General features: G+C 46.7%; 1 pseudogene; it reads left to right on the top strand.

Annotated features, from left to right (window-relative positions):
- LOC124040359 overlaps window positions 1-6586 on the top strand; it is a 38211-nt pseudogene extending 31625 nt beyond the window's left edge.
- The last annotated feature ends 2389 nt before the right edge of the window (window positions 6587-8975 follow it).

Below are 8975 nucleotides of genomic sequence, written 5' to 3'. Positions count from 1 at the left end.
ACACACACACACACACACACACACACACACACACACACACACACACACACACACACACACACACACACACACACACACACACACACACATTGCCCTACACACACACACACACACACACACACATAAAAACACACACACACACACACACACATTGCCCTACACACACACACACAATGCCCTACACACATACACACACATTGCCCTACACACACACACACACACTGCCCTACACACACTGCCCTACACACACTGCCCTACACACACTGCCCTACACACACCAACCCTGGGAACAACACACTCACACGCCACCCTAAATATACTTGGGTGACAATACTCGCACACAAACAGCTACAGATGAGGCCCAACTGCCATGTGCAAATGTTAATTTACAGATCCCCTGTGTTAATCTGACTTCCTCCCCTTCTCTCTCCTACATCCCCCCCCCTCTCCAGCTGACCTGATCAACCTGCCAGAAGAACCAATAGAGGAAGAAGAGGATGAGGAAGAGGGGGAAGAGGACATGGACTCAGACGACAGGGTTGTGGAGTACAAGGAGAAGGGGGAAAGAGGGAGTGTGAGGGTGGGGGGCCCAGTGGTGGCCCTGTGGAGTCGTTTGGGAAGACCCTCTTCCCCCTCGGTCTTGTCGGACTCAGACGAGATGGACTATGACTTGGAGCTCAAGATGATCTCCACCCCCTCTCCCAAGAAGAGCATGAAGATGACCATGTACGCAGACGAGGTCGAGACCAACCTCAGGACTATACGGTTAGTGGGTGGTGGGTGACCATGTATTCTGACAAGGCCATGACCACCCTCAGGACTATACGGTCAGTGGGTGGTGGGTGACCATGTATTCTGACAAGGCCATGACCACCCTCAGGACTATACGGTCAGTGGGTGACCATGTATCCTGACAAGGCCATGACCAACCTCAGGACTATACGGTCAGTGGGTGGTGGGTGACCATGTATTCTGACAAGGCCATGACCACCCTCAGGACTATACGGTCAGTGGGTGACCATGTATCCTGACAAGGCCATGACCAACCTCAGGACTATACGGTCAGTGGGTGGTGGGTGACCATGTATTCTGACAAGGCCATGACCACCCTCAGGACTATACGGTCAGTGGGTGGTGGGTGACCATGTATTCTGACAAGGCCATGACCAACCTCAGGACTATACGGTCAGTGGGTGACCATGTATCCTGACAAGGCCATGACCAACCTCAGGACTATACGGTCAGTGGTTGGTGGGTGACCATGTATCCTGACAAGGCCATGACCAACCTCAGGACTATACGGTCAGTGGGTGGTGGGTGACCATGTATCCTGACAAGGCCATGACCAACCTCAGGACTATACGGTCAGTGGTTGGTGGGTGACCATGTATTCTGACAAGGCCATGACCAACCTCAGGACTATACGGTCAGTGGGTGACCATGTATCCTGACAAGGCCATGACCAACCTCAGGACTATACGGTCAGTGGGTGGTGGGTGACCATGTATCCTGACAAGGCCATGACCAACCTCAGGACTATACGGTCAGTGGGTGACCATGTATCCTGACAAGGCCATGACCAACCTCAGGACTATACGGTCAGTGGGTGGTGGGTGACCATGTATTCTGACAAGGCCATGACCACCCTCAGGACTATACGGTCAGTGGGTGGTGGGTGACCATGTATTCTGACAAGGCCATGACCAACCTCAGGACTATACGGTCAGTGGGTGACCATGTATCCTGACAAGGCCATGACCAACCTCAGGACTATACGGTCAGTGGGTGGTGGGTGACCATGTATTCTGACAAGGCCATGGCCACCCTCAGGACTATACGGTCAGTGGGTGGTGGGTGACCATGTATTCTGACAAGGCCATGACCAACCTCAGGACTATACGGTCAGTGGTTGGTGGGTGACCATGTATCCTGACAAGGCCATGACCAACCTCAGGACTATACGTTCAGTGGGTGGTGGGTGACCATGTATCCTGACAAGGCCATGACCAACCTCAGGACTATACGGTCAGTGGTTGGTGGGTGACCATGTATTCTGACAAGGCCATGACCAACCTCAGGACTATACGGTCAGTGGTTGGTGGGTGACCATGTATCCTGACAAGGCCATGACCAACCTCAGGACTATACGGTCAGTGGGTGGTGGGTGACCATGTATTCTGACAAGGCCATGACCAACCTCAGGACTATACGGTCAGTGGGTGGTGGGTGACCATGTATCCTGACAAGGCCATGACCACCCTCAGGACTATACGGTCAGTGGTTGGTGGGTGACCATGTATCCTGACAAGCCCATCACCAACCTCAGGACTATACGGTCAGTGGGTGGTGGGTGACCATGTATCCTGACAAGGCCATGACCAACCTCAGGACTATACGGTCAGTGGGTGGTGGGTGACCATGTATCCTGACAAGCCCATCACCAACCTCAGGACTATACGGTCAGTGGGTGGTGGGTGACCATGTATTCTGACAAGGCCATGACCAACCTCAGGACTATACGGTCAGTGGGTGGTGGGGGACCATGTATTCTGACAAGGCCATGACCAACCTCAGGAGCTTAGTCTTTTTCTGTGAGTGTGTAGAATGTGGACCCTTTTAATATAGGTAAACATAGTGAAAACATTTGCTGTCTGTGTTTTTCAGACACTCTGCTGTTCGGCGTGACAGCGGCTCGGGGGGTAGTGGCATCCGGAACAGGATTGGTGGAGGATCGGTGGGCGAGACCAAAAGAAGTGCGATGGAGAAAGTGATTGACGTGAGGCAGCTATTGGAGGAGAAGAGACGTGGCCTATCCCAGCACAAACATCGCCACCCTGTGGCCAGCATTGGAAGTACGGGTCAGTTGTCCACCACTCTCCAAAGTCAATCAACTCTTTTTTTTGTCACGTGGCGAATACAACCGGTGTAGACCTTACAGTGAAATGCTGAATTACAAGCCCTTAACCAACAATGCAGTTTTAATAAGAAAAGTGTTAAATTATTTACAAAAATAAACTGAAGTAATACATAAATATAAATAACATTATCAATGTAATATTGTTCCCAGACACTGTGTATGTTGAGTGCTGTATTTAACCATGTTCTGGGTTGTGTGTGTAGATGTGAGGCAGCGGTTAGGGAAGAGGCCGTACTCTTCTGAGAGACGACACTCCACCTCTCCTGTCGCCTCCCGAGACTCTTCCCCTCCCCGAGAGCCGATCACAGATGTGCACAGGCGACTGGGCGTGGTAATAAAAGACACCCGCGGCCTCCACCCCGATTCGTCCAAAGACAGGAAATCAAGTAAATAAGGAAGAAAAACGCACATGTCCATATACTGCTATTAGTCAATAATGCAGTAGGTTTGTTGAAAATACACTGATAGAAAGTGCTTTAACCTCTCTGGGATATTTGGGACGGTAGCATCCCACCCCGTCAATAGCCAGTGAAAGTGCAGGGTGCCAAATTCAAAACAACAAAAATCTCACAATTAAAATTCCTCAAGCCTACAAGTATTTTACACCATTTTAAAGATATAATTCTTGTTAATCCAGCCACAGTGTCTGATTTCAAAAAGGCTTTACAGCGAAAGCACCACAAACGATTAAGTCACCACCAAGCCACAGAAAAACAGCCATTTATCCAGCCAAAGAGAGGAGTCACAAAATGCAGAAAGACATCAAATGAATCACTAACCTTTAATGATCAGATGACACTCATAGGACTTCATGTTACACAATACATGTATGTTTTGTTCGATAAAGTGCCTATTTATATCCAAAAATCTGTTTACATTGGCGTGTTATGTTCAGTATTTCCAAAACATCCGGTGATTTTGCAGAGAGCCACATCAATTCGCAGATATACTCATAATAACCATTGCTAAAAGATTAAACTGTTATGCATTGAATTATAGATCCACTTCTCCTTAATGCAACCGCTGTGTCAGATTTCAAAAAAAGCTTTACGGAAAAAGCACACCATGCAATAATCTGAGTACATCGCTCCGAGACATTTACATTTAAGTCATTTAGCAGACGCTCTTATCCAGAGCGACTTACAAATTGGTGCATTCACCTTATGACATCCAGTGGAACAGCCACTTTACAATAGTGCATCTAAATCTTTTAAGGGGGGGAGGGGGGGTGAGAAGGATTACTTTATCCTATCCTAGGTATTCCTTAAAGAGGTGGGGTTTCAGGTGTCTCCGGAAGGTGGTGATTGACTCCGCTGTCCTGGCATCGTGAGGGAGTTTGTTCCACCATTGGGGAGCCAGAGCAGCGAACAGTTTTGACTGGGCTGAGCGGGAACTGTACTTCCTCAGTGGTAGGGAGGCGAGCAGGCCAGAGGTGGATGAACGCAGTGCCCTTATTTGGGTGTAGGGCCTGATCAGAGCCTGGAGGTACTGAGGTGCCGTTCCCCTCACAGCTCCGTAGGCAAGCACCATGGTCTTGTAGCGGATGCGAGCTTCAACTGGAAGCCAGTGGAGGAGCGGGGTGACGTGAGAGAACTTGGGAAGGTTGAACACTAGACGGGCTGCGGTGTTCTGGATGAGTTGTAGGGGTTTAATGGCACAGGCATTATTAAGCATGTATTAAGGCATTAGAGACCAAAACAGCCAAATAGATATCCGCCATGTTGTGCAGCCTTTGACGATCTTCATCAGAATGCACTCCCAGGAATCCCAGTTCCACAATAAATGTTTGATTTATTCGATAAAGTTCATAATTTATGTCCAAATACCTTCCTTTGTTAAAGCATTTGGTAAGTCGCTCTGGATAAGAGCGTCTGCTAAATGACTTAAATGTAAATGTAAACAAATCCAAAGCGCGTGCAAGTCCACCTGAAATGTCGGACGAAAAGTCCAAAAAGTTATATTACAGGTCGTAGAAATATGTCAAACTAATTATAGAATCAATCTTTAGCATGTTTTTAACATATATCTTCACTAATATTCCAACCAGAGAATTCCTTTATCTGTAAAAAAAGCAATGGAACGCGAGGCAACTTTCACATTAATGCGCATCACGAGCCCAGGGCTCTCTGCCAGACACCTTACTCATTCCCCTCTCATTTGGCCCTCCTTCACAGTAGAAGCATCAAACAAGGTTCTAGAGACTGTTGACATCTAGTGGAAGCCTCAGGAAGTGCAACATGACCAATATCCTACTGTCTTCAATAGGGAATGAGTTGAAAAACGACCAACCTCAGATTTCCCACTTCCTGGTTGGATTTTTTTCTCAGGTTTTCGCCTGCCATTTGAGTTCTGTTACACTCAGACATCATTCAAGCCGTTTTAGAAACTAAATATACTAATTATATGCATATTATATGCTACTCAATACTGCCCCCCAGTCACCAAGAAATTAATATTGAACCCCCTCCCTCTCCAGGTCGTCTGTGGAACAGGCTCGGTCCCTCCTCCTATAAGGGCGAAGTTCCCGAGCGGAAGCCTCCCAGTCACAGAGCGGGTTCGGGATCAACCAGCACCAGGTTGGGGGGGCGGGGAGAAGAAGTTGAGAAGGAGAACGACTCTGCACTGCAGAAGGTGTGGGGGGCCTTGATCAAACAGAAGGAACAGCAGACCCACAAGATGAAGAGGAGTCGGCTTGACAAACTGCCCTCGCTACAGATAGAGATCAGCCGGGAGAGCAGCATTGGGTCCGACTCAGACTCCTGAGAGACTGAGGGAGAGGAGGGGTAGGGAGGAGGCAGAGAATGAGTAGGGGAGTGAGACGTGTTGATAGAAACTGAGTCGGGGAAGAGAGGTGTGAGTGAAATGCAGAATAAATACAAATGGTGGGGGAAGGTTTAGATCAGTGTGGATTGGGTCATGCCTTCATCTAGAGCAGAAAGGTGACCACCCCCAAATTGGCTCTCCTCTTGAGTTACTCGTCTCTGTTTAGATCCTTATGGGCCCCCGTCGCTGTGACCTAGTCCATCGTACCAACACAAACGAACTGGACAGAATTGTCTGATGTGGAGAGAAGTTATGTTTGTCAGGACAGGAGGCACATGATCTCTGCAGCCCATGGGACTGGTGTTCTGATCAAATGTGTTCCTGTGACATTTTACTGATGGCCTACCTACAATTCAAGTCATGTCAAATATTTAAAGGGCAATATAAATGTCTCTGTTGGCCCCTGTGATGTCAACTACAGAAGAACTGGGACAAGGATAAGATTCAGATACTGAGCGCTCTCCCTGGCTCTGTGTGGACCCAGACACAGGATCATACAGTCTATGGTATCTATGTGTGAGTGACTTTGAACAACAAATATTGAGTTTGTGGCATTTAATTTCCTTCCACAGGCTTGGCCCATAGAGACCACTAAACCAGATGAATCGATTCTCTACTGAAAGGTTTTGTACTGTCTCAATGTTTTATGTGCAAATGGCCAATGTTATGTTTTTCAAGGCGGAAGATTCTTCAATGGCTGTGCCATCCTTCAAAGCCCCATAGTACACTACTTTTGACCAATGTAGGGAATAGTGTGCCGGTTTGAGGACGACCTTACATTCCCAGACAGAAAAGGAATTGATTTCATTAAGGCCTAAGCAGAAATAAAACATGTCAACAACTGTCTGCTTGTCTTGGCAATGGTGACAACTCTTTATTTGACCTGGTAATTTGACTGCGAATACAATCAACTAGGTCATTTTCCAAGAAGAAACATTGATAGGATAGCCTTAAACATGTTGGTTTGGTGTCTAACAGTTCAAGAGTTATGGTTGGGAAGTTGTGTGTGCACACAGTCAAGTTTGGTTTCATTTTTCCATTTTCTACATTATAGAATAATAGTGAAGACATCAAAATGATGAAATAACACATGGAATCATATAGTAGCCAAACGTGTTAAACAAATCAAAATAGGTTTGAGATTCTTCATAGTAGCCACCCTTCCCCTTGACAACTTTGCACATTTGGCAATCTCTCAACCAGCTTCATGAGGTAGTCACCTGGGATGCATTGCAATTAACAGGTTTGCCTTATTAAAAGATAATTTGTGGAATTTCTTTACTTAATGTGTTGGAGCCAATTAGTTGTTGTGACAAGGTAGGGGTGTATACAGAAGATTGCCCCATTTGGTAAAAGAACAAGTCCATATAAGGGCAAGAACAGCTCAAATAAGCAAAGCGAAACGACAGTCCGTTACTTTAAGACATGACGATCAGTCATCTGGGAAATGTCAGGAACTTTGAAAGTTTCTTCAAGTGCTGTCACACAAACCTTCGAGCGCTATGACAAAACTGGCTCTCGTGAGGACCGCCACAGTAAAGGAAGACCCAGAGTTACCTCTGCTGAGAGTTACCAGCCTCAGAAATTGCAGCCCAAATAAATGCGTCACATAGTTCAAGTAACAGATACATCTCAACATCAACTGTTCAAACGGAGACCACGTGAATCGGGCTTTCATGGTTGAATTGCTACAAAGAAACCACTACTAAAGGACACCAATAAAAAGAGGAGACTTGTTTGGGCCAAGAAACACATTACATTACATTTAAGTCATTTAGCAGACGCTCTTATCCAGAGCGATTTACAAATTGGTGCATTCACCTTATGACATCCAGTGGAACAGCCACTTTACAATAGTGCATCTAAATCTTTTAAACACAAGCAATGGACTTTAGACCAGTAGAAATCTGTCCTTTGGTCAACTGAGTCCAAGTTTGATATTTTTGGTTCCAACCGCTTTGTCTTTGTGAGACTTGTCGTAGAGAAATAAACATTCAATTACCTGGCAACAGTTCTGTTGGACTATATATATGTATATACGCTGAACAGAAATATAAATGCAACGTGTTGGTCCCATGATTCATGAGATGAAATAAAAGATCCCAGAAATGTTCTTTACATCCCAGTTAGTGAGCAGTTTATCCTTTGCCAAGATAATCAATGCACCTGACAGGTTTGGCATATCAAGAAGCTGATTAAACAGAAAGGTCATTACGCAGGTGCACCTAGTACTGAGGACAATAAAATGCAACTCTAAAATGTGTAGTTTTGTCACAGCACAATGCCACAGATGTCTCAAGTTTTGAGGGAGCATGCACGAGGCATACTGATTGCAGAACTGTTGCCAGATAATTTAATGTTCATTTCTCTACGATAAGCCACCTACAAGGTTGTTTTCAATCATTTAGCAGTATGTCCAACTGGCCTCAAAACCGCAGACTGTAACCACGCCAGCCCAGGACAACCACATCTGGCTTCTTCACCTGCAAGATTGTCTGAGACCAGCCACCAGGACATCTGATGAAACTGGGTTTGCACAACTGAAGAATTTCTGCATAAACTGTCAGAGACAGTCTCAGGGAAGCTCATCTGCGTGCTCGTCGTCCTCAGCAGGGTCTTAACCTGACTGCTGTTCGGTGTCGTAACCGACTTCAGTGGGCAAATGCTCACCTTTGATGGCCACTGGCATGCTGGATAAGTGTACTCTTCACGGATGAATCCCAGTTCCAACTCTCCCGGGTAGATTGCGTCGTGTGGGCGAGCAGTTTGCTGATGTCAATGTTGTGAACAGAACGCTGCATGGTGGCGGTAGGGTTATGGTATGGGCAGGCATAAGCTACGGAACAATGAACACGAGGCCCATTGTCATGCCATTCATCTGCTGCCATCACATGTTTCGGCATTATAATGCATGGCCCCATGTCGCAAGGATCTGTACACAATTCCTGGAAGCTTAAAAGTTTCCCAGTTCTTCCATGGCCTGCATACTCACCAGACATGACACTCATTGGGCACGTGTGAGACGCTCTGGATCGACGTGTTTTCCAGCGTGTTCCAGGACCCGCCAATATCCAGCAACTTCGCACAGCCATTGAAGAGGAGTCGGACAACATTCCACATCCCACAATCAACAGCCTGATCAACTGTGTCATGCTGCATGAGGCAAATGGTGGCCACACCAAATACTGACTGGTTTTCAAATCCACGCCCCTACCTTTTTTTAAACGATATCTGT

This window comes from Oncorhynchus gorbuscha, linkage group LG01 (assembly GCF_021184085.1).
Source record: "Oncorhynchus gorbuscha isolate QuinsamMale2020 ecotype Even-year linkage group LG01, OgorEven_v1.0, whole genome shotgun sequence".
NCBI lineage: Eukaryota > Metazoa > Chordata > Actinopteri > Salmoniformes > Salmonidae > Oncorhynchus > Oncorhynchus gorbuscha.
The sequence above is the reverse complement of the archived record's forward strand: the minus strand, read 5'-3'. Positions and strand labels throughout refer to the sequence as shown.